Consider the following 5,694-nt stretch of genomic DNA (forward strand, 5'->3'; position numbering starts at 1 on the left):
GTATCCTCCAACATCTACATTCCTTCAAAATTCTCTAGAGCCCTCTCAAAATTGTTTCAGAATGGATTTAAAAAGAGTGCAAGACAGACTGAAACCCTGTCGCACCCCTTTTTTTAACTTCGAACCACCTTTTTCCCCAAAAGTGGTTCCTACACGCTTATTGTTGGTTTTAAACATGGCTTTTATTAGTTGGATGATTTTTTGGAAATTTTATATCGTTCTTTTACCCCAAGGATATCGTGATAAACATTTCAAAAGCCTTAAAGTAATCGTTGAAACACGGGTTTAGGTTTTCTGATGTTCTTATTTTTCTCTATGATAAATTTTAAAATTTAGAATCTGGTTTCGGGTACCTTTCCAGGGGAAAACCTGTTTGTTCGTCTGAAATTTCTTCTCTTAACTTCAATTTCATTCTTTCAGCAAAAATTTTCAAAAAAATTTTTGGCTTGACTTATTAAGAAATTGTCCGTTATTGTTTGCATTGGAGTGCGTCACCTTTTTGGGATGGGAAAAAGACGTTTTTTCCCCGTCTTCTGGCCCATCTTTTTTCATTCCATATTTTTGTACAAAGTTTGTAGAAGAATTTTTAAACACTTTCGTCAGCATACTTGTTATTTTGTGTTATTTCATTTTTTTCCCGGGGCTCTTTTTATTTTTTAATTTCTTTATGGCTTTTATACTTCGCCCTAGCAGTGGCGGGGGTTTCTTTTACTTCGGGGAGTGTAATTAATGTTGTTGTTAGATTTTTATTTTTTGTATATTAAACAAATTGATTCCACTATCCAGACTTTTTTTCCATCACTAAAAAAAGTCCTTTTCATTTTTGATAGTGCCATTGTAGGTTTTTAAATTTTCGTGTGAGTTTCGCACTCCTTGGGAGAGTTCTTTAGTTGTCTTATTGATAGAACATTTTTTAATTCTTGGCAAAGTTCATTTAAAAAATTTTCCTTATCTGTCGCAATAATCTTTGAATTTTTTATTTTGTTTTTTTTTAAATTTCTTCTTCACTGGATTTTGATACTCTTGTTTAGGATCTTTTGTTTTAGTTTCACTTTGTTTTTTTTTCTTTTTCTTTTTTGGGGATAGTTTTTTAAACAGCGCTCAGCAGGAGTTCTTTTCCCTTTTTCCCAATCTCATTTTGGGGTTTTATCACTTCACATTTATTTAGATTCAAATTTTTTGACCTGTAATTTTGTAATTTTTTCAAGAGTTTTGTATCGACCATCTTTTTTTAGTCCCCATTTTTAAAATCGATAGTTTGTATTGGTGGTCATGTTCAGTCGGAACCAGGTCCTTTTCTTGGCTTTTTTATGCAACTTTCCATTTTTGTTTTAGCATAATGTAGTCAATTTGGTTGCGTGCCTTTGCCCGGGGGAAAAACCCCCCCGTACATGTTCTGGTGGTGTTGGAACAATGTAAAAAAAAGGCTATAACTAGATTTTTTGTACTACATAATTCAATAAAATCTTCACCACTTTATTTTTAAACTCCAAGGCCGAATTTCCCCAGGGGTTATTTTTTAGTCATTTTGCCTACTTTTTGGGATAGGTCTCCCATGATACCTTTTTACTCTGAGGGCCATTTAAAGTTTTTTGGAGAGTGTTATAAAATTTCCATCCCTTCATCACCTGCAAAGTTTTTTGGTTTTGCAAAACTTAAATACCAATGTTATGAGGTTTCGCTTGCATTCCGACCTTCAAATGCGATCTTTATTGGGCTGCACCCCCAAAATGCATTTGCTTTTTTTTTTCATGAGATCATGTAATCCGTGACCTAATTTCTTTTTCTTTTCCAAAAAAAGAAGAACGTCTTTGTTTCCTTTTGTTTTGAAACTTCCATTATTTCAATTGGTCCACTGATTCTGTAGAATGTTTTATCTACCTTTGTTACAGACAGTAGTATTTACCCATCTCTTTTATTTTCCCACGTTTCCCCGTTTCCCATTTTTAATGGTTTCTTAAATTTGGGCATGTTTTTTTTTACTTTTTGTCTTTAGATGCATATTTAACTTTCACCTGGGTTGCCCACTGAATAACGCGCCCCTTATAACCCAGCGACGGGCGTGGGTATGAAATTTTCATTTCTGTATTTAATCATTGGGGGTAAGGTTTCTCAGGAGAAAAAAAAAGTTTTAGGGAATACCCCGGGTCCTTTTCAACTCGAGTCTCCACTAACTAGGAGGAACTATCTCGCCCCTTTAAAACAGTTACACTGCAATCGCCAGACAATTATTTGGGAAATCATAATCAGTGAACCGAAGGGGTTTTCACCCGATATCCACTCCTTTTTGCCGCATTTCACCGCAACCCTGGCATAGGGGAATGGGGGCTACCTTGTTCAAGGGAACCCCCCGGTGCCGTTTATTGTCTTCCCCGGAAAATAATATATATATATATATAATATTTATATATATTATATTATTATAAAAATATAAAATAAATAATTAAAATATTATATATATCTTATATAATTATATTATAAAATAATATAAATATATATATGTATATAAAATATAATATATATATATATTTATATAATTTTTATAAATTTTATATATTATATATATATATAATATTTATAAGGCCCGGTGGCCGAGTGGTTACAGCATCGGACTCAAGACGGGGACGACGGGAATCTGAGTTCGAGGGTTCGAGTCAGGCCTCGCGTTGTTCCCCTGGTCAAAGGGTTTTCCCCGTTGCCCACCTAGCCATGGGTGGGCCAAACAGCCCCAAATCATGGGGTCCCCAACGCGGATAAAAAAGAGAGAAGATTTCCTAAAAGGTCAAACGCACTCTCCGTGGAAAGGAACGGGACCCTACCACATACTCACTCCCAAAAACTACAACTGAAACTACAATTAAAAATCATTTGTAGCAGGCGGCTCAAAAAATGAAAACCTACCTTAAAAAAAAAAAAAAATAAAAATAAAAAAAATTATATATATATATATATATATTAAAAATAAAATAATTTTTAAAATAATAATAATATATTATATAATTGTATGTATGTATGGTTGTAGTGTGCGTGCGGTAGTGTGTTTGTGTTGTGTGTGTTGTGGTTTGTGTGTTGGTTTTTGTTGTGTGGGGTGTGTGTGGGTGTGTGTGTGGTGTGGATATATATATATATATATATAAATTATTAATAATAATATATCATATATTTATTTTAATATATACACATATACATAAGTATATATAAATATATATATATATTATATATATATATTATATTATATATTATATATATATATATATATATATATTTATATTATATATATGTATATGTGTATTATATTTATATGTATGCGTGTTTGTGTGTGTGTGTGTGCGTGGTGTATTGTGTTGTGTGTTGGTGTGTGTTGGGGCATAATTAAAAAAAAAATATAATAAATATTTATATATTTTTAATACTCATATAACACACACATCAACACAACAAAACCACACACACACACACACCTATATATTATGAAATATATACTATATATGTGGGGGGTTGTGGTTAACACACACCCACCCAACACACCCCACACAACAACACACCACCACCCCACACACACACCACACACACAAATAATATTATGTATATTATATATATATATAAAATATATATTTAAAAAATTATATAATTTGTTTAATTATATATATATATATTATATTATATATTAATATTATGTATATAGATATATATTTGTGTATATAGATATATATATATATATATAATATTATACATGAGGCAACAACCACCCACACACACACCACACACACACACCCACAACACATATATATATATTAAATATATTATAAATTATATATAAATACATATATAATTATATATAACATATATTTTTTATATATATATATATATATATACATACATATATATTAAAATTATATATATAATATATATTATATAATTAATATATATATATAATATGTTTGTGTGTGTGTGTGTGTGTGTGTGTGTGTGTGTGTGTGTGTGTACACACCCCCCCAAACACACTATATATGTATATATATATAACAAAATATTATATTATATATAATATAAATATTATATATATATATTTTTATGTATATATATATACTTTAATATAACACATATATATATTTTTTTATTTAGTTATTTATTTTTTCTAATATATATATATAATATATATTATATATATATATTGTTTTTCTTTTTTGGGGAAAAAATTTTAAAAAACACCCCCCAAAACAACACACACCATACAAAAAATAAAAAAATAATAAAAAAATATAATATAAAATATATATACATCATAATATATATATATATATATATTATATAATAAATATTATATATTATATATGTGTTGTGTTGTGGTGTGTGTGTGTGTGGTGGTGTGTGTATGTGTGTGTGTATGTTTTTGTGTGTTTGTGAATGTGTGTTGTGTGGGGTTGTGGTGTGGGGCCTGTGTGTGTGTTTGTGGCCTCTGTGGGGTTTTGGGGTGGTGTGTGTTTGTGTGTGTGTGTGTGTGTGTGGTGTGTGGTGTGTGTTGTGTGTGTGTGTGGGGTTTGTGTGTGTTTGTGTGTGTGTGTGTGTGTATGTGTGTCTGTGGTGTATTATATATTATATTATTATATATATATATATAACTACAATTAATATATAATATATATATATACAATTATCTATCTATCTATCTACTATCTATCTTCTATCTATCTTTATCTATTTATTAATATATATATATATTATTTTTTATTATATGTATTATCTATGTATATTTATGTAAAAAAAAAAATATATTATATATATATATATATATATTATAATGTCTGTTTGTGGTGTGTGTGTGTTTGTGTGTGTGTGTGTTTTGGGTGTTGTGGGTGTGTTTGTGCTTTTGTGTATGTATGTGTGTGTGGGTATGTGTGTGTTTGTGTGTGTGGTGTGTGTGTGTGTGTGTGGTGTGTGTGTGTGTGTGTGGGGTTTGTGGTGTGTTGTGTGGTATATATATATTTACATTAAATATATTTGTTGTATATTTATGTATATTATCATGATTATAAATACTTTTTGTGTATTGTGTTTGTGTGGTGTGTGTGTGTTGTGTGTGTATGGTGAATGTGTGTATTGTTGTGTGGTGTGCGTGTGTGTGTGTGTTTGTGCGTGATGTGCGTGTGTGTGTGGTGTTGGCGTGTGTGTTGTGTGTGGTGTTGTGTGTGTGGTGTGTGTGTGTGTGGTGTGATCTACATGCTATTATATATATTATATATATATATATAAATATTATACAACATATTATATATATTATATATTATATATATATATATATATAATATTATATATAATATATATATGTATAGTATAGAATATATATGTATATTATATATATTATGTAATATCATATGGAGGGTATACCACACCAACACACACCCCACACAACAATAAATATATAATATATAAATATATAATATAACATATATAATAATATATATTATATATATAATTTTAAAATAAAATTTTTGTACACACACACACACACACCCACACACACACACACCCACCACACATACACACACACACACACATAAATATATATAATATTTTATTTAATTATTAATATTATATTATATGTACTCATATTATATTATATATATATAATATTATATATTATATATGTCTCATATATTATACATTTTATTTTAAAATTTTAATTTTAAAATA

The sequence above is a fragment of the Penaeus monodon genome, chromosome 2 (genome assembly GCF_015228065.2).
Source record: "Penaeus monodon isolate SGIC_2016 chromosome 2, NSTDA_Pmon_1, whole genome shotgun sequence".
Taxonomy (NCBI): domain Eukaryota; kingdom Metazoa; phylum Arthropoda; class Malacostraca; order Decapoda; family Penaeidae; genus Penaeus; species Penaeus monodon.